Source organism: Asterias amurensis, chromosome 11 (genome assembly GCF_032118995.1).
Source record: "Asterias amurensis chromosome 11, ASM3211899v1".
Taxonomy (NCBI): Eukaryota; Metazoa; Echinodermata; class Asteroidea; order Forcipulatida; family Asteriidae; genus Asterias; species Asterias amurensis.
The window spans coordinates 15,865,642-15,887,761 of record NC_092658.1 but is presented as its reverse complement, the minus strand read 5'-3'; the positions used below and the strand labels follow the sequence as shown (position 1 = coordinate 15,887,761).

Sequence of the window (22,120 nt, the reverse complement as noted above, 5' to 3'; positions counted from 1 at the left end):
GGTATTCAAGGCATACTTGCATACAGGATCCTAAAACGATTTCATCAAATGGGGATTTTGTTAGATGCGTTCATGATAGGCTCAGTACGATTGCATTAAAAACAAGCAAGGTGATGTTGGGGCCTTCAAATGCCACTTTCTCCACGATGTAGTGTTTCAGACGGAGATAATCCTTCAACAGAACTAGTACTGAGAGGAACTCTATCTTAATCATAATGAGTTTAGATTGAAACCTCAAAATTGTTGATAACGATAATTTGTTTATAGGCCTACGTTTTTATTTTTTAAATATATAATCATGATTCATCATCTTTAAGTTTTCTTTCTGATTGCTTTTCTAATTTGTATTTTTAGTCTATCCTTTAGAAGTGAGTGTGTATAATGTGTATGATTGAAATTTATGCGTATGTATTAATTATCTTTCTACATGTAAATTTTGTTTTCATTTCATATTTTTAACCTGTAAAGAAAATCTTGATTTGGCCTCTGCCTGCAAAGATGTTTTATAAATAAACCATTTCAATTCAATCCAATTCAATTTCATTTGAAAGGTTTCTCCTGTTTTGTTATCCTTCATAAATTTTGTTCAACATTTAACACATTGTTTACGCTGAATTTTTACGCAGCTAAATGCCGAAGGGGATCAAGTTAGAGTATTTCTTGTTTTGTACTTGTATGTAATTGATGACCAATTAATAATTATAATAGTAGTCATTAGTGGTCGTACTTTGTCACTCAACGAAATGACCGTCTAGTATTTATTGAAGTACTGACAAAGTTGTTCCAGGTGAATGTTGGGCAAGCCAAGACGCAACAAGAAGAAGGCTGAAGTGATTTTCTTTAAAGGTTAACATGTTAACCAAAAGGTTACATTCGACAAGTATTTGTCTTGAAGCAGTCTCCTAATCCAATAATCTTGTCTTAAGCCCCCGTATATCAAGTGGTTTTGAGCCCTTCTCTCTCTTCAAGCTCGAGCATTCCGATCAATCAATACGCATTCGATGGGTATATATATTAACCGGGACTTACTACGGCTAGAGGGGACAGCCAACGCTTCTCGGCTGGAGAAACGGAGTGATGTCCAGGCTAGGCAGCCCCTCCAAAGCGAAGCTTAGTCTTATCCTCGGAGCATTTGCAAAACACAATTTTTTTGACACCATTAAAAAAAAAAAAATCTCAATTACAGAAAAATATGATTGGAGAGAGTCTGATTTCACACTTGGTTGAAATGGGCTTTCAACATAATCTTTGTGGTGATCTATGGGCAGTGTAGATCTGAGCAATATTGGCTTGTGGCTGAGCAATATTGGTTACCTCTGTATCTATGTGATAGGGGACAACTTGATACGGCAGCTTTTTAATTGATCTGTGAAATTGCGTCTTGAATGAGCTCGGCTAACATCTGCAATAACGGGTGACATTCCACTCAGCCGTTTAGACCTTTTCTTGAAAAAGTTTGATGGTGTTGTCTTGAATTTTTTTGGGACCTTCTTTAGTTTAGAGTAAGTGGCTTCTTATAAAGCGCTCATACCTGTCACTCAGTGACGCTCAAGGCGCTTTAACATTCAGTATATTGCATGCGAAGGTTTGTTGAACTACGTTTGAAGTATGAGATCCACTTCATTAGCACCATGGAATGGTTTACACTGCACTGTGGTACAATATGCGGCAAATGAAACCTGATAAGTGTACTGAGTTTTTGAACGTGTATTGCACAATACACGGCACCAACGACTTTACGTCCCACCCGAAGGACGAAGCATAGTTAATTTTATTTGGTGGCTTGTGTGTTTGTTGACCTTTTTAGGTGTGGGCGGATGGGTTAGGTTAGTTTTTGAGTTTTAGTTGAATCCCTCTTTTACTACTAAACAGCAGTCATGTTTAAGAGCACAGGTATATAGACTGCAAGTCTCCTCGTCCAAGTTGGTCCCAACCGTATTGAGTATGACGTGCGCGCGGCTCTGTTTCTTCACATGCTTTAATTTATGGAAGAGTTTGTGACTATAAAATTAATAGTATATCGTTGTATAAGCAAACTTCAACCATGATTTAGGCTATATACCAAAACAGTATACAAAGGGGGTATTATTTTTCGTTTATGATAAACGCCAAGCCTGCACTGTTCTAACCCTTCCATTTTGTATACATTCAGCATTCATTTCTTGAATAATGCAACGGGCATTGATACCCTTTTCACACTAGACGTCTTTCCTGGAAACAAATCCCGGGCAGATTTGATCAACCTTTTCCCATTCTGAATTGCTCACGTGGCAAACTCCAGGGAAACTGCATTTCCACGGGTTGGCATACTGAGTGTTCTTTCCAGGCATGGAGTGACAGCACGGCATACATTCCCCATTAATTTCTAGGGAATTAGCTCGCTTGTGTTAAAGGGCTAAAACATTTACCGTGTGTGTCTTTTCTTAATGTGGGTGCAACGTGTCTATATAATCAGGATAACATTTTCAATCACGCCGTTTTATTTTAATGGGCGGTCTTGGCGCCTATTTGAAGGATATGCTACCATTATAGTCTTCCACTACAGAGGGCAATGCGTGCCAACAATTCTACCTGTCTGGTTGAATTATTCATAAGTATCAACAAAACAATCATGCCAGACACTAAATTTACTAATGATGTTTTAGGAAGCAATTACAGCTGTTCAGTGTGAACGTTGTCTCTGCAACTGATTAGCAATAATTGTCTGGGTTTGGACAGCCTGAACAGTTTGCGTAGCTCTGAGAGTTATTTTAGCAAGGGATGTGTGTCTAGGCCTTTATGAAGTAGATTTGGACATTCACACGCGGGTTTCTCTCTGCCAAAGTCAATGCGAATTATCGTGTTTGATCTAATACCCTAGGGGGTTAGAATGTACTCGTCCCGTTGAACTAAGGCTGAGGACCTGCTGCGAGGTTATAACCATCGAGGTCCTTTCTCTATGATAAAACGTATAGACTTCATTGATATTTACATCACCACTTGGTCGCTCGTGTGCACACTGAATTTCTAAAAGCGTCTAGATGTGTGCACTCTTGCCACGAACGGATACTTCAGATTAACATCTCGACCTATTTTACTCACAAAAGTGCAAACTTGAAATCAGGTGTTTATTTCAACATTGCCGAAGAGTCATCTGTGGATTAACTTATCAAAGCAAATGGTTTGGTTTTAGTAAACGAGCCCTTGGATCCACATAGTGTGTTAATAACCGTCGCGAGATCGGCAAAATCTGTTCATAAAATACCAAGACATTTACTTTTAACGAGCAAAACGGATACGGGAGCGGCCTCTCTTTTCTTTCAACTACATGTTTCTTAATTTTGACTCGACACGCAAACAGAATAATATTAAGAAGAAGGATAAGAAAAGAAACGTTCTTGACTGTTTTTACAATTATCACACATCTCTTAAATTCTTGAGATAGGCGGCACTAAGTCTTTATCAAACGTGCATTCTTTCATTCTCGTCGCTTTCTAAATTGTGACTCGAGGGGAAGAAAAACACAGAAAAACTTTCTGTACTGTTTTACCTTCACAGTTTCTAGAATTCTTGAGATTTAAGCCGTCTCCCAGTCTTTACTAAACCGTCCAAGTAGGCCTGAAGAAACCAACACACTTTCACTTATGGTATTTTCTTTCCGCATCGTTACGGGAGGTATGGTGTTTAGCTTCCCTTTGGGGTATTCCCTCGATCGGAAATGACTCCCATAATATAATAAAAGCATATCCATTAGGACACCGTTTCGTGATAACAATTGTGGTTGAGACAAAACGCCAATACAAAGTTGTGTCAGCAATTGATTACTTGTCCTGCAACCTGAGACAAAAACAGAAAATGTAAAAGTGAAAAGAAAAAAAAAGAAGACAGAACTGAAGCTTAACTGCAACCGGTAGCATCAGCATTCACACTGATGGCGATCGTATCGGTCCAATCACGGATGGACACAATCGATTCGCTCCGGGTTAAAATCACAAAAATCCATTAACTCATCCATGTACGAGTAACCCCTTGACGTGGTTCGTCAACGCAGTCCGGGGACGATTTTCTTTTAAAGGCCCCTCCGTCGGGCACGACGAGAGGTCCGTCCGGTGTAAGAATTGTCACCGACGGATGATTGGAGCCTTCGAAATAATTGCCACGAATCAATCCAACTTAAATGGTGATCGTATTAATTCAGTTCCGTGACTTGTTTCTTCCTCAGTCTCATGACTTCTTATCCGTGAATTACGCACACCCGAGGCAATGAAACAAGTTCAGTTGAAGCTTGTACCGAAAGTGCTCGTCTAATTCTGAGCATATGGAGTACTGTTGTAATGCGAGGTATTTGGAAGGGGAAGTCAAAGTGATTTGGGCAGGTGTTCAGACCGCACTGACCAGGAAAGACATATTGGAATCTGCATTGTAGCGGCGATTGTTGAGAAATAGTCACTGCCGACACTTGCTATTCTATTGATCAGATGTACATAGAAACGCAATTAAACTAGCATTAAATGCGATTTGGTGTATGGTCAAATTTAATTAAACTCCCATACTAATTTGGCGGGGAATCTCCTGTAATTAATATTAATATTTTTTATTTGTTTTATTGGAAACGCGACATTCCCAATAGCCGATGTCATATATTTAACAGGCCGATTGTGTAGTGATTTGATTATGAATAGTATAGTGGAGTGTCATACATCCACAAATGGAGATCAATTTAAACCAAAACCTGTTGCGATTTATTTGTGGAGGTGCTCACGCTTTGGCATGATGGAATTGTGTTATGTCAGGTAAATCATGTTTAAAGATTTGTGGTTGACACTTCGCCTAAAATAAATGTACAAGTAAACGGATTTATAGCGTCACAGCAACGGCGGCACATCCCACCTCACTTGTGCATTCGGGTAAAAACGGTCGGTGTATATATAGATTGAGAACAAGGTTATATCTATCCGTGTTGACTTTCAATCATATGATAAACGACAAAGTTATTCTGTCCAATTGACTAGAGGACACCTTCTTTATTTTAAGGAGATGAAACTGAAAACCCTCAACAATGTTTTGCCAAGCTGGTTGTTGGTTATTGGCGTTTCGATTGCCTCTAATCGGACATAATGCGCATCCCATTCGTTTAAGCATCTGACATCGTATATTTTTTTTTCTGTCTTTACTGGTGGCACTCCCAGAGGATAGGCTTGACATTTTCTATACAGCCAGGCAGAGTTCACTAGCGCTCACGTCAAAAAGGTATCAACGTATTAGAATTGACGCGTATTAGCGTGTGGGATAGAGCCAGTGAGGGAAGGGATAAGATAGACAGAAAAAAGGTGAATGACTTGAAGCTGGGGCTATAAGCAATCTTCTTCTTCTTTTCGTCTCGCACGTTTTTTTTTTTCTCTGCCTTTTTTTTTGTACGGTTGATGGGGACGGACAATTTTACTGTAAACTGATATCTGACGGCTTACCGTTAAAGGTAAAGTGCATTATATGCTGAAGTTTAATTATACGCTCACATGTTTTGGTATCAGGGAAGCAATATTGTTATACTGTTGATTCCATCTAACAGTGTCACAATCCGGTTAATATTTTGTTTCGAAGACAATTGTGCCCTGACAAGTCATTCAGGTTTTGCCTTTTGTATTCACTTACAATATTTGCCACCCGGAGGAATGGTCCCCCTGCTCATCCATTGTTATATTTTTTTCTTTCCCTCACAGTTATCACAAAACTTTCACCAGACGGGCAGGGAAAGGGATTGAACTGTTTCCAGTGTTGCCATTGTTGACATGTGATGACGAATAAGAACTCAGGATAAAATCAAGGACTCGATAATAGCAAAGTCTTACTCCTTTGGGGTGGAAGGGATTGACTTACCTGGAAACATCGTCAAACATTTATAAGGTAATCTTGATATTTGATTGATTTTTGTATCTTTTATTGAAGTATCCCGAAGTGCTTTTCTCTGTGAAATATTGATAAGTCATTCAATGTGACAGGATATAGGCCCACTTAAAAATACACTTAACATATGCCTTGTGTGGATCTCCTAAGAAAAAAAGGGCATGTTACCTTTGTGAGTAATGAACTTACCATTGGAATGAACGTCGTCCCACTTTTGGAATAAGGGTGGCTGAATATTATCCGTAAAGCTTATATAAGTGGGAGGGGTTTAACTGATAGTTTCAAAGCCAAGAGTTGGATACCTCGATACCCATTGTAAAATGCGTTCAACATAGAGACACTGAACATGCATTAAAATGTTTTCCTCTAGTGCATGTACTTTTACAGTTCTGTTTCCCTTTTGTGTTTGTTTTTTGCTTTTCGTTTTTTCCTTTTATTCTTATCAGAATTGACCCGGAACTGGGTCATGTGGATCTGACTCATGTTTAGGTCAGCATGACCCCTATTGTGTCCAAGTGGCCTAGACCTGGGCCAAACCGATGCACAATCCAAGTTAACATCCTGTTTAAACCACTTTTAGAGTCAGCCTGACCCAGAAACGGATCTGACCCGGTAGTTTTTGGAGTTGAATAACTTCCACTAATTTGGGGTTTCTAGTCCATAAAGGCTTAGAGGTGGTTCATCGTGGGTTCTTTTTCTCTTAGTAGACAAAGGGGTATCCCTAGTACCGCACGTTTCTCGGTCCAGCTATGTTCAAATTTCATGTAAACTTCAAAATGTACTTTATGAAATCATTGAAGCACAAAAAACAGCATATGTAGTATCAATAATATGGAGGCTTTATACAAGCCGCAGTTGTTTGACGGAAATAATAGTGTACACGTTTCCCCTGCAAACACACCTGTGGTACACACGTATCGTTGATGAAGGAGACACCATGTTACCACTTTATTCTATGTGAGACAGTGTTTCGTATACCGGTAATTATTTTTCTATCTCCATTGGCTAACCTTATAGCAATACTGTCAACACTACAGCAGCATCAGATGTTAACTCCATCAGCCCATAAGCTAATCTTGTCAGCAATAGGCTATTAACGGCAAGTCATGAGAGAACTCAGTTATACAAAATATAGCGGATCTAATTTTATTACTTTTTACCGTACATTGTTGGAAATTTTCTGTGACCACAAAATGTGTAAGTCTGAGTGGGATTGGCAATCCCATAATATGAAACCCTGTCAAACAACTCCTCATTTTACAAACATGCTGAAAAGCCATCACATCTGAACAAAATAATATAAAGTTAAACGACATAACACTTAATAAAATACAGAGTTAAACCTTGACACAATAATTTGAAAGAGTCCCGTTTTTGTTTGTGGAAGGATATTATGAAACCTGATAATACTGTACAATCGCAAACGCAATTATCATAATGGTTGTTCGATGTTTGTTCGACCTCTAACAAACACCGAACCACATTCGTTGTTAATGGTTTCTATTGTCATGGTTGGTTTAACATTAATTTGCCTGAAACTGTAACTTCGAGCACAATGGTTAAATGTTTTGGCGCGAACGTTTTACTGTGTGCAAATCGCGCGGAAAGAAAATCAATAAAATTTTGCAGCAATGACGAGCAGCTTACGTACGGTATACTCAATATTTCGGATGGGTTTTCGTTTTTTTTTTTTTTTTTTTTGTATGACGAATGTACACGAGTTTGGAGAAATGCTGTAGCATAAAGCGGGAAGTCAATTAACCACGGACATTGAACTTGAAATTTGAACAGTTGGGTATCCGCACGCATACTAAAAACCGTAATTTTATTATTGAACGGCATTTGTGTTTGCACCAAATAATTTGGAGTTGAAAGAATAACAGGACCGTGGCATTTTTACAAAGAAAATGCAGTCATTTATATAGTATAATTTTGTATTATGTTGTCGTAACACTGTCAATTTTCAGCATGTGTTGTAATCTGCGATTTTACATGTATGTAACGAACCCCTCTGTCCCCCCAAAAAAGAAGGGACACAAAAACTAAAACAGCACCACAACCAATACAAACTGTTACACAAGTTCACTTACAGCCATGTCCAATACATCATGCTAGCAGACAGATGATATAGTAATTATGACGGCCATGATCATCAGGGTGGTGTCCTCGGCAACAGCAATGTATAAACCTAGGTTGGTTATTAATAACCATCCGGATATTGGCAATACTTGTTGGCTAAGTCACTGTTGAGTATAGTCCTACATTGTTTTAATTTATTACAATCATGTTGTGGGGGCATGCTGTCACACGTACTGACATTAATTCAATACACCCACTGTCTTAAAGCCACTGGACACGTTTGTTAATTTCCAAAGACCAGTCTTCTAACTTGGTGTATCTCAACATAATGCACAAATTTCCCAACACGTGAAATTTCGAACTAAATTGGTCGTCGAAGTTGCGAGAGAATAGTGGAAGATAACTCCATTGTTTGCTTTCAGACGCTTCAATTCAAATATTTTAGTGAGAAATTACTTATTTCTCAAAAACTACAATACTTCGGAGCATGTTCAGAGGGAGCCGTTTCCACAATGTTTATATTATCAACATCTCTTCATTGTTCGTTTTATGCTAACAATTGTTTGAGTATTTACCAATATAGTGCCCAGTGCCTAAAGCCATATCATACACACTGGTCTGTACATATAAGTCATGATATCCTAAGCTGGACCAAGCCACACGTCCTAGAGGGGGGTGAACATAAGCACTTGGTTAACCAAGTTACCAACAAATTAGCTAAGCAACCGAATTAGGTTATTTTACCAATCCCAGGCTATTGCCTGGTAATGTAAACAAAAAACACGCTTATAATAAGAAAATCGTAGAAAATGCAAAACAAACTCTCAACTCTTCATTATGTAAAATAATTAAACAATAAGGCGACAACATGACGTATGTGCGTTGCAACCAAAAAATGTTTCTCACATGAAGGGCGTTTAATATTTTACATTTGCAAGATAGCTATATTAATATTATAATTATTAAGATGGAATGTTGTGCATAGATTTTGTTAATCGAAGAAATACAATAATTTGTTTTTAAATATTTTTTGATATCATTTGATATTTAAAATGTAGAAGTATTGCGATGACTGCAATTGTAACTTTCTCGTGCAATTGCATCAACATAAACACAGAATCCAAAAATGGCCTACCCGGATCTCACTGAAACGTGGATCATGACCTAATACACAAACAAGTTCCCATATCACAATAGTTGCCTGGAAACGCTCGCTGTTTATCTTTGGTTGGACACGAAATCGACATACTGTAGTTGCCCATTTATGATTCCCGGTGCAAACCATGCATGCACAAACTGGGTTGTCAGACAAAGTATGATTCAATGTAAACAGAGTAGCTTGGTTCAATCAATTTGCGCGCTCAAAAGAACCTCCCTGCTGACCTATGTGAGGGCGCCCTGCTAGAGTGACGTCATGCGTCTAAGGCTTACTCAAATTTGAATTACAGCAAAGGAGGTCAACAATTTTCGGTTGATATGTCTGTACAAGATAGTCTGCATTCCTTAGCAGTGTTCGTGCAGTTCTAGTAAATGTGACGCGCGTGACGTGCACGTGTAATCACCCCGAACATTATAGAGACGCGATACAATGGTGACGCCATCATGGAAGGATTAGCGCCTATTGAAGTTAAACTTAACATAGATGATAATATAATAGATAACAAGTGGATGAACTTGTAACAACTGACTACATGAGCACCAGTCAACCCGTATTAAAATATACAAATAAAAAAAAAAATCTGATCGTAAACTGAGGTCACTGGAACGAAAGTGGCAGGTGGTTCAATAACCGTTTGAGCACCAATACATTGGTGAAGTTAATAAAACAAATCACGCAGCACACAACTTATAACCACTGCTTAAAACCTTAACTAAGAAGGTACCTTCGATAACACCGTGACACCAGCAGAGTTCCCGACGGACTACCCGGCGCGACGAACGGCGGGCAAACCGTGCGTTATAAATCATAAGCATGATTAAAAGACGACTAGCAATTAAACGCTGTTATTATTATATATTTTGTTTCCAAGGTGAAATTGGCTAGTGGCTCCCGATACAGAACTCAACTGAGAAATGCTCGGGTGCAAAAACACACACAGCAGCGATCTCCAAATGCCTTATTGATGCGAGGATTGTGTGTGACACGAATCGAATTGTATTTTTCTCGAGGGATATAAAAAAAATGCCCGGTTGTGCAAAACGTTCTGATTGATATCAAAGATAAATCTCACTTTCTCATCCCGTTCTGAGTTTATCCCGTAACAACTGCAGATAGGATCGGCGGGCAAGCAGCTTATTTCATTGGACATACAGTAAATGCATACAGAAAAAGGCTGCATTTGGATTGCTTATGACGCCCTATTTGCGTGTAATAATTGAGAGTTAGTAATTGTAAATCTACTTATCCTGCCAGCGAGAAGTGCAGTCACTTGATGTTTGTCAAGTTTTACTGAGTTTGCTCTGATACTAGCGAAGACTGCATATGAGTTAAGTTTTATAAACCAGTGCATCGTTGCCATTTTGTCAAAGACCAGTGTTCTCAATTGGTGTATCCAAACGTATATGCATTTACAAACACAGACAAATTTGGCTCAATTGGTCATCGAAGTTGCAAAGAATAATGACAGAAAGACACCTTCGTTGCAGTTGTTTGCTTTTAGATGCCCAAAAGGGCTTCAAACCTAAAGTATTTTAATAATTTAAGTGATAAATTACATATTTCTCAAAAACTACCTTAATTTAATACAGTTTCTCACAATGTGTTTCTTTATCAAAAGCTCTCCCTTGCGAGTTACCAGTCGTAAGTTTTTGTTATATTTTGTTGATAGTAATTACCGGTAGTGTCCAGTGCATTTTACTACTCATTTCAATTACCATTTCAATCAGACTTTTATAACAAACATGATTGCGAAAAGTCATTGCACTTGTGTCTTTACACATCATGTGAGAGGAACAATGTTTCAATTTCGTTTTCCTATCTTGATGAATAGTTTGATGATATTGCTGAAAGAATCTCGTACATAGTGTAAAAGGTCTACGAACGCTAGAATTACAAAACTAAAAATTAATAGACAGATGTTACAAAAAATAGAATGGGCTTGTCAATAGTTGTTAGCTTTACGTTGTGTTCAAGTTTGAAATTAGAATGTTCTGTAAAAGCTCTGTTGAATATAAAGGAACAAAAAATAAAAATTCGCGCTTGTTATTTCTTCTAATCACACGCAAATTCAGTTATTCAGTCATAAAACACCGTTTGGGCTTATTAAAGCAGTTTGATATTACTAAGATTTGTATTTTGCAGGAGTTGTGAGCTTTAAAGTGCGTTCAGGTTTGAAGTAATGTTTCTGTAAAAGCATACAAATACGCGCGTGTAATTTCCTATACTCCTTAAATAATAATTTCCAATAATCCTTAAACAATCGAGTTATTCGGATATAATACACCGTATGATTTAATTACATTAAACTACATTGATACGTATCTGCGTATTAAATACTATATATAGATGTGAATACAGCAATTTACCCACAATGCGTTAAATGTGAGCTTTAAGTTGCGTTCAAGTTTTTTTTTCTGTAAAAGCCAGGTTGATTTTCAAGCAAAACCAAAAAATAATAAAACGCGCGTGTAATTTCCTATAATCCCCAAATAATTGAGTTATTCGGTTATAATACAGCGTTTGATTTCATTAAATTTACGGGCAGACGATCAATGGAAACCTAATCAGAGACCCCGGTGACTTTGCCTCCCCATCGGAAGTAATTTTACAGCAGAGGTGAAATTGTTGACATCGGCTAGGCTCCGCGTACTCAGTCATCCGTGTCAGGATGATGGATAGCTGTAATATCAACCACTAGACCATCCTCACTGTCCCTTCATGGCTGGTTTGCTGCCGCCGTCGATTGGAGCCGATCCTCCCGTAACACCGCAACAGAAAAATGGGTCAGAAGTCTCTCCCAACGTTTAAAAAAGAGATGATTAATTCCCCAGCTCGTAGTAAATTTATTAAAATAGGTCCTCAAGAAATGGCCCAAGTTCGTTTTTTGCCTCTGTGTGCAACTGTAATTATTAAAGGGCTGTTAAGCTTGGCCGCGTGCAATATAATATCATAATAGTTGAACACCTTTTTATTGCACACGCCATGTATTTCTCACAAAGGCTTGTTGTAAACAGTCCCCGTTTTGCTTCTCTGTTGTAATTCACATGTGCCCTCGGTTAATGCAATTTTCTCATTTCAGCGAGCCGGGGGGTTGTCTATCTCAATCATTCCTAACAAAATACCCTTGGAAATCAGTCATTAATTCCTTTGGTGATCATCAAAACAACTCGGGTCAGAGCTGCATAAAGTGTAGGGGTTTACCACGAATAGCTGCCATCTTTCTCTTGTCCTGTTTTTTTTTTCCTTTTCATGATTGTGTGAGTTGCTTGAGGGCACTTGTACAACAGCACTGAGCCAATATATATGAAGAATATGGAGTATTTATCACCAAAAGAAATCACTCGTCGTATGGGTTAGTGTTAGCACCTAAACCTTTTTGTCTACGGAATAATATTGACCATTAAGTCAATGCATAAAACATAACTATAAAACACCATATGACTATCTCTGTTTGAGTAGTTTTGGTTCTCAAAAAAGTGGCTAAAATGTAAAACATGCATACATCAGTCAGTTGTTTGTTTTTGACATATTTTCTGCGTGTGCCGGTAATCGATTTAAGAGTCATATTACAACCAAACATTAGTTTTGTGCGAAAATATATATTAACAATTCGACATCCTCATACTTTTTTATACTTTTTTAGGAAGAAGACTTTATAAACTAGCTACCCATTTTATCAGAGAACAGTTATATATATTTGAAAACACTCTGTTTTAATTGAGGCCATCTGGAGATGTGTTTTGGTTGTCCTTACTGGTTAAACCTAAAACATTGTTATGTAGACTGTACTATGAACCGGACAATATGTATACAGAAACAACAATCTTAGATCAACGGGACTATTTACCATTACGTCTGCGGAGTTTGAGAGGGAACATCCCCCCATTGCAAACGAAAATGTCTTTAAAAGATATGTTAAATTTGCATCGGGGATAAAGAATATAAATTTTGGTTTTACCCATACACCGATGTGTATTAGCACTGTATACTCAGTACTTCCCCGAGTGATGTGAAAAAAAAATATCACAGGCATGTTACTCGAGTGGGATTCGACCCCATGACCCTTGCAAATCTAGACGGTGTCTTACCAACTAGACTTACTAACCAGTTATAATGATTGCGTAAACAGGCATTTCCATTGAGTTGCTACGAATAATGTTACGCAAATGGGGCGCGGCTCAATCACGTGATGTTTGGTTTGGTAACCTGGTTTGGTTATAAACCTAACATCTAAACGTTAGGTTCGAAGTTTTTCCACACGAAATTTACGCACGCTTGGTGTTTGGTTTACTGTTTCACTCCGTCAATAACGTCTCACATTGTATTATAATATTATATATGTTTAACTGATTTAAGTGGTGTTTGAAACATACTGGTAGTGGAAAATTAGGTCACTATATACCGTCACAAGTTTACGATATTTGAGGGATAAAATGCGGGTTGGTAGATCTGTCAAACTGCAGTGTCAAGTGTTTGGATATGCCTCATATCATGCTATTTATTGGTCATCATGTGCAACAGTGAACATTAATTGTTTTCATTAGGATCAAACAAAATGTTAAAATGTTCACCACTCAAACCTCCTTTCTATACGGTCTCACAACCAAAGTGATCCAATGATGTTGTGTTGCTGCACATAGGGTGTTAATAGCCCTGCAGAGTGCACCCAAAAGGTACTGATTAATCTAGCCGTGGATAGATCTAATACTTGGTTTATATGCATGTGATGGAACAGACAGACTTATGTACCAATTGTGAAGCCTTCTAGCCAGCCAATGAGTGTACATGTGCAGCTTTATGGGCGGGTTGAGTCGATATCGAAGAATCAACCAGTTTGGTTAGTTTTTGGTATACACCTTTCTGTAGCAGGGTCTTATCTCAGCCATAGCGGCCTGGCTGTGGTGTCGAGTCACCGCCGTCGCACTGGACCCACGCTCTTTGATTTCTGATCAGCCGAGTGTTGGTTCAAGTCCCGTTCTAGACACGTGTGTCCCTCAACATGATATTAAATAGTATCGCTGCGTCCTTCGGGTGGGACGTGAGGCAGTGTGTCCCCGTGTGTTATGCACGTAAACGAACACAGTACACTTTAAGAGAAGGGGTTCGCCCATGCGTGTCTATGGCATGGTTGGCAATACATGCGATGCTGGTGCAGTCCATCAAGACAAGACAATATTTAAATGAAGTTGTATATATCGTTATGCCTGTTGCCCTCGTAAAATTTAAGCGCGCTAAACGTCGCCCGATCAATATCAGTCAGACTGGAAGTCTGTCTATGACAGTGATAAATCCTATTAAATCTTTGAGGTGATTGTTTTACACCATACCACAGTCTAATCAATATGAGGATAGTGTAGACATGACAATCCATTAGGGCCATGGTAATTGTCTCGAATGTTAATGTTTATCTGATTGGTTCCTTATTCATAACGTCAAAAGGTAATCCGTGAGTTTAAGTCTGTGCAATAATAGACTTTACTCGAGTCCCTGCAATAATAGACTTTACTCGAGTCCCTGCAATAATAGACTTCACTCGAGTCCCAATCCCGTGTCAGCGCCAGAAAGCTATTGTTTTGTGATGCTCTGCATTCTCAAACCTGATCAGCACGCATCTTGACGGTGAGCGCGCACTGCTCATGCGGCCTGTCTGCTAGTTTGTGCGACGTCCTTAGGGACCTCTCACACAGGCTTGCTCTCACACGAGAACGAGACTTGAATCAAGTCTAGTGCACAACTACTACAAGCACTGAAAACCAGTTCTGATAGTGTTATTACAAATTATGAATACAGTGAACGCTAACTCCTCATTTCTGACAGCGTAAGCCATTTGTAATACAAACTTCAACTAGAGATTGGCTGCCATCAGACTAAATTACATGCATAAACAGGCTAAATGCACACCCTCTCCAAGATATGCCCAACTACCGTGACGTAAAGTTCTACAACAAAACCAAACAAATACAATAGCAGACTGACAGACAAACAAGCAAACACCACCATCAACGGAAAACAATAATCACAACCAACAAACCAACCATCAGACCAAGTTACTGTCTCTCTTCAGTGCTGTTGGCGTGAATCTCTTTGATTCACTCCAACTATAACCACTCGTGATGGCGAGGAACAAAACATAAGCCTAGCCATAGGTCAAAGTAAAATGAGAATAATGATGACCCTAGTGTGTAGGCTTACAGACACTGTTGGTGTTGATCCACGCGCAAACATTTTGAGTGATGAATGATTCCTAAAGTAACGGTTAACCACTACTGTCAGAAACTCAAGTGAGTTTTTTTGTCACTTCACTGGCTGTCCAAATAGGATGCATTATACGAATGTCCTCTAACGCCACAGGGTACACCATCGAATGTATTGATAAATCAAACAAGAGATTATGAGATGAAATCAGGTAAGGAGTTTCCATAGATCGACTTTTATTGATCCCAGTGTAGCACTTAAATGTTTTCCTTGAGAGATTGGCCGGAATTTCAACAACAGATTGAGAAAGGTGTATCTTCACCAGGGGGCACTAGAGTTCAATAGCTTCATCCCTAGGCTTCAAGCCAGTAAAGGCTCAACGGCCCACTAAAGGACTCCCGACTGCAATAAAAGTCCAACCGGTAATTGCCACCAGCGGCTTGCAGTTGTGATTAGGAAATTAGTATGCCTTCAATTGAGGATGTCACTCTAATCACAAAAGGGAAGAGGTAATAGTGTATTGGGGTGTATTGTAGCAACTCCGTTAATTCGTGCATCAGCTACTTGACCTGTCAAAAGTCGAAGGTCGGAGAAGTGTTTGAGACGTCTGGTGACCCTGGAGAGAGGACACAAGCCTCGGAGTCTCTTATCCGGGACGCCGCGGACCGGGCCGGTTTCTGGGCAGTTTCTTTGGTATTTTTTTCTGTGATGTCTTGGGAGGTTGGCTGATGATGAAAATAACATGTTGAATGGACACGGTGGATGATTTGAGTTTAATAGATTTGATCAAATGAGGGATATGATTTTAGTGGATAAGGTTTGAGAAACTGAGGGAAACTATGCAACATTCAAAGAAAGTAACTTGTGTGGGCCATGCAGGAGTTGCACATAAATCAAATAGATTCTACGTGTTGCTGTTCTTGTTGTTGCCTTATGACCGAGTTAAAGGGACATTCCTTCATTAAACATGGAAACGGTGGATGGTTTGAGTTGAATAGATTTGAGAAACTGAAGAAAAGTATGGACAGAATCCCCAGAAAGTATCGGCTAAACAGGAACTGCTTATGTACGAATATATTCTACATTGTGTCGTTGTTCAAATATGACTGGTTGAAATGGGCACTCCATGTCGTTACTGATCATTTGTTCCTGCTCTTTGAACTAGGTTGCAGTGCCTTCTTCAAAACTGTCTTGTCTTCAAAACCATTTATGGGTAAGGGTCAAATTTAATTGCATTGCTTTTCGAAAATACAATCTATGAAATGCATTCGGGATTAATTTGAGTATGTTGCCTCTACTGTTTTGAACACACTCATCAAATTACATGCACTTGGCAATTTGTGCATAATCCTAACCTCCAGTGACCATAGCCCATGATGTAGAAGAATATTATCCGTTCTTTAATGAGAGTGGTGGCTCTTAAGCCGTCATATGATACCTCTGTTGACCTGTGCACAACTGACATTCAACACCGTTGACGGACGTTGTTTCTCTTTAAAAGCTCTGGGCACAGTGGTAAAATGTTAAAGACCAGTATTCTCACTTGGTGTTTCCCAATATTATCCATAAAACAACAAGTCTTTGACATTTTTGAGTTGATTGGTACTCGAAGTTGCAAAATAATACGGAAAGAAAACACCCTTGTAGTACAAACCTGTGTGCTTTCAAATGCATAATAAAAGACTTCTGCTGATTATTATTTTAATTTGAGTGAGAAAATACCTCTTTCTCATAGACTATGTTACCTCAGAGGGATCCGTTTCTCACAAAGTTACTAAGTAAGTTTTTATTCTAACAATTGTATTAAGTAATTAGAAATATAATGTCCATGCCTTTAACTCTTTCATTCACCTAAGGTGTCATCCACCAGTTATTAAGTCAATATAATCTACGGGGGAAATATGAAAAAGGGCGGGGGGAAAGCTAGAAGGGGGAGAATCAGTTTTGTATAGGTTGCCGATAGGAATCAGAGTGGGAAAGTATGTAATCAAGGAAGCTGTAGACTGGTCTTATTTTAAGGTCCACCAAAATAGCAGCCTGCGCTTCGCACAATGCACAATCGTAAAGAATGACATGTCAATGAGTGAATGACAAACATCAAATCATCACACAGTAAGATATGAGGTAGGGGTCTTTTGTGAATATCAACAGCCGAACAAACGATCCTCTGGAGACCTCTAGCCGTCTCACACCTTCGCGGGCAAGGATTTTCTTGGTTGATATCTGATACCTGCGATAGAGGACACTCTGCTTAGCTTGACAAACTTTGCTCCTCGTGCTGTGAGGCGAGGACCTCGTCAGGCCGGCACAACAGCCCCCCATGCAGAAATGAATAAAACACTCAACATTCAGGACGCATGCGAAAGTGAAATTTAATCAAGTGCCATAGCGTCAAACAAGTGACCGGTGTCCCTTTCAAAATCCCAAAGAGCACACACGGTAAGCCGAGGCGGCCGGTTTTCAGGACGCTTGAAGAGCGGAGGATTGTTTTGATTTTCTGGGGCGCATTGGGAGAGAGAACTAAACCTTCTCAAGCTCTCTGTTTGATGCAGTCGTGGAAATTAAGATGAGTATCGAGTTTGATACTAAGAAACTAGCCTTATTGTAGTCTGGGGTTATTATGGAAACACGAAGCAGATAAAACAGTTACCGTGAAGTTAAACGACGTGGAACAAGCTGAGATATCGATTTGAAGGTTTCGGGTTGTTGGGTTTGTATGAATATGTGCATCCCAAGAGGTTTATTTAGTATGTTTGTCTGTCCTTGATGGTATAATTATCTTATATAGCTCGTCATAACCATTGTATCGTAGTATCAATTCAACTTTACCAATGACCGCCTTCTTTAAGTGAAAGTGGTTTGACGATTACTGCAGTGTATGTTACCATGGGACTATTTGACAAGCGGTGGTACCAAGGAGCGCACAGTATTGACCATGCACTGGTCTTGTTTACTGCGCAGCGGCTGAACATACATCCAGAGTTTGCACACTGACATAATCCGCACATTGTATCGATTACATGCGTTCGATCACTTGGACTTAATTATTGTGAGGTACGAAAGAGGCGTAAGTGCACAGTGGCAGGGAATCAGGGGACTCAGACCCGCTATGAGGCACAATAGAAGGACTGCACATGACGCCACTGCCCACCATCTTTGATGAAATGTTAACTCGTGAAATGCATTTCCCAATGGGCCGTTGCCACCTACTTCTGGGGTGGAAACAGCGGGTTACCCCCTTTACAGTCCATACGGATGTAGCATTGGGTATCATCCATCAGAAGCCTGGTTGGTATAGCAGAAAGCACTACCTCCCTAACTTTACGAAGCAATCAGTGTCACGACCATGACTCAAACCACACTCTGCTGATCAGAAACCCTAGACTTGAATCCAGTGCTCTTAACCACTAGGCCGTGACACGCAGTAGATTGCGCTATGTGAAACCATCAATAGAAAATGGCAAATCTTGCAACTTGAAATAGGTCGCCGAAAAGTGAAGTATACGTAATAAATAAATTCGTGTAATGCGAGCTTGACAGACGCATCTCATCATGCATACGAACTCATTGCAGTCTGGTAAAGCATCACTTTAAAAATAAGGAACGGAATGCGAGAGACTTCTTAGCTTTTTCCCCTTCTCCCCCACGTATTCCGGAAACAATTAATCTTGATGAGCGTGCTGCGAACCCAAGAGGTAAAGCACTCTCTGTCTTCGGATGTTAAGATACTCTCGAAAAAACGTAGACATTTCTAGCGCAATTTTACCCAGAGACGCAATTAGGACGGGCTGGAGAGAAGAGGTCGAACTATCGATCTACCTCATCTACCTGTCGCGTTATGGTTGCCCTCAATTCGTGAGGAGCTTGTGTCTGTCCGTTACAATGTTCTTGGAAGACCTTGGCTGTTTTGTGTATACGGGGGCATTCGTATGCCAGCGGCTATTTGGTGCGAGTATTAATACAACAAGGTATCAACCCTTTTCGGTTGACCTACTTTGCCATCAAATCCCTTCTCTGTTACTAATATGTATCTGAGATTTAAGGCATTGCAGGGTAAGGTATCAATATTTGGTTTACGGTAACTACTACTTTTAGCTTTAGTGGATCGAAGGGACCTATAAACCCCACTACTGCGGAGTTAGTTGTTAATTGGTCTCAATGTTCGATTAGCTTGCTCTAGTCATCGTACGGAGACGGTAATTGTTTGTTTCCTTTAAATCAGTAACGACGAATAATTGTTACTGAACATCATGTGACAACGAAAGGTAACCTGGTGTCAAATTGGCACATCTCCTTTCGCAATTGGTATTAATCATCGGAAATTATGAAGGATTTTGAAACAATCAGATCAATGTCAAATATCTCCCGGTGTTAAAGTACATCTCCACCTGTCATCGTCAATTCCAACTAGGATTTGAGTACGTGTTCTATTTTCCCTTCACTAGTGTAACAGTATAGAATGCTTTAAAGTATGCAGACATTGTGCCTAAATACATCGTGTAGAAACCAGCTAGCCCCCTCAAGCAATACCGTTCGTGACTGTTGCCAAGAAAATTATTGCCGTTTTGCAAAATATTTATTAATCCTAATTTTCCCTTCCCCGTCCATATAACATTTGAGCAGTGATTTTCCAAATCTTTCGAATCCGGTTTCTTCCCCAAGGCATTAGGGTATAAAGAAATCGCCGAAGCGTACATAAAATAAAAATTGAGCATGCAGTTCGTTCTGTGTTGCACGCGTGCCAGCCAGCAACACGGCGTGACTCGAGTGTGAAATTATTTTTCCAGGGTGGGGGACGCCTGGGAACATCTGAAGCTACCATTAGAATAACAACAAACGCACGGCGACCATTTGGTCTGGTAAATAACACAGGCACTATGAAATAAGAAAACATGGAGTAGAAAATACCAAGGTGACGACAGGTAAGGCTTATGGCAGACAAACGAAGATACCACATTTTGCAACTTAAAAATGGGCGCATTTCCAAGCATTCCGTTAGTTAAAACACCTTTGTAAATTTGAAAAAGTCTCCCCGAGTCCAGTTTGTAAAGCTCGTTCCAGTACATTGTCATCTCGAAGTATTGTCCAAAATCAAATGTTATGAAATACAGTATAATTGATAAAACAGCTCTGGAATTAGATTACTTTGCGTGTTATAAATCATAATTAGAAACAAATGGAAACAGATGGCAAAATGGTCATTGCTGTCAGGTGTTTTTTTTTTATGTCACGGTCTATGTTAACGTTGATTTGTCTTTATAAAACCGTTCACACGCGATTTCTACCATCTGCCAATAGACCCCTTCCATTGGTCGCCATTGAGTCATGAAACGCACACGTGTGTTTGAACGGCTATCATTGGCCGAGGGTCGTGCGTGTAGCGCGTATACTTCCGTTTTAGTTTGCACTGTTTATCATCAAAGATGGCGGCCAATGACGTCACGAGCAATACACCTGTATACGAACAATTTAGATCGTTAAGTTTGCCGTATTCTTTGGTACTTTTAATTGAAACATTAATCGTGGCAAGTTGTACCTCGCAGCAAACAATGTATATACAATAGTCCACTTTATCCATGGCGTCCTCCAGAAGTGTTTGAACCAAAAAGTTAATTGCAGTATTTTTTTTTATTTTACGCTCGATTGCGCCAATTCAAACACAAAATTTAACTGCTGTTATCGGTCACCCCTTGATGTACAAGTATCCGAAGAACGGCTGCTTTTAGACAATACATCTACAAAAACTAAAACATACTAAAACGCAAATTCTACCTTTTCTATGATAACAAAACAACAATAGTTCATGAATGATCTATCAGTCCGGTTGTTCATTGACGACCCACGTTTCAAAATGGCACCACCAGTATATAATGTATTCACGAAAATAATTAACAAACAATACTACATTCCGATGTTATTGACTTCCTGTAAACTTGTAAACATAAACGGGAAGGCCACTTCTATCTATATATACCTCGCTAAAAGTATAATGATATCTCGGACCAGTAAGATATATCGACTTGGGTTTACACTAATGGAGTAGGAAAAGAAATGCTGACAAACTTGACAAATGAATTTGATCTTACCTTAAAGGCACTGGGCACTCTTGGTAACTATTCAAGAAATGTTAGCATAAAACCTTACTTGGACTTAGGCATTTTACACATTGTTAGAAAAGGCTCCGTCTAAAGTAACGTAGTCTTAAAGAAAAAAAATGAATTCTCACTAAAATATTAAAAGACTTAAAGGCCTGAAGATAAGGCATATGAAAGTACACAAACAAGGTGTTTTCTTCTTCATTATTCATTGCAACTGCTGTGACCAATTGAGTCGACATTTTCACAGATTCGTTATTTTATGTTGGGATACACCAAGTAAGAATACTGGTCTGTGACGATAACCAAAGGTGTCCAGTTCCTTTTATATATTCTTGCATAACCTTAACCCTTATGCATGACAAAGGTCACTGTATTGAATCGCCACATATCATTAATGTCTATCTTTAGGATGTGCCCCTTAGCGCGCGGTATACACGACCTTTCTCCAAACGGTCCCCAGCTGCAGAATCAGCTTTCCTTAAGGGAGAAAGAGGCAGAGATAGAGAGTGAACGGACATCCACTGGCGTTCACTTAACCACGTAATGCGCAGACCTTCTACTGAAAGCAGCTAGAAAATTAATTCTTTGACATTTTCCATTTTTGGAACATAAACCTCAAGGCTCTCCAAGTCCTTTCTGATTCAACAGTGCAAGAAGTTTACTTTCTGTCTGCTCTGTTTGACTTCACAGAGCTGCTAAAACCATT

General features: G+C 39.3%; 1 protein-coding gene and 1 long non-coding RNA gene across 2 annotated transcripts in view; one reads left to right on the top strand and one right to left on the bottom strand.

The window, feature by feature from the left end:
* LOC139943843 (uncharacterized) overlaps positions 1–22,120 on the top strand; it is a 140,873-nt gene that overhangs the window by 43,098 nt on the left and 75,655 nt on the right. Inside the window, exon 4 of the long non-coding RNA XR_011786896.1 lies at positions 5,700–5,883. This is a non-coding gene — a long non-coding RNA (uncharacterized lncRNA). The remainder of the gene's footprint in view (positions 1–5,699; positions 5,884–22,120) is intronic.
* The window catches only part of LOC139943842 (speract receptor-like), a 118,182-nt gene that overhangs the window by 43,894 nt on the left and 52,168 nt on the right, over positions 1–22,120 (bottom strand). The window lies entirely within an intron of this gene.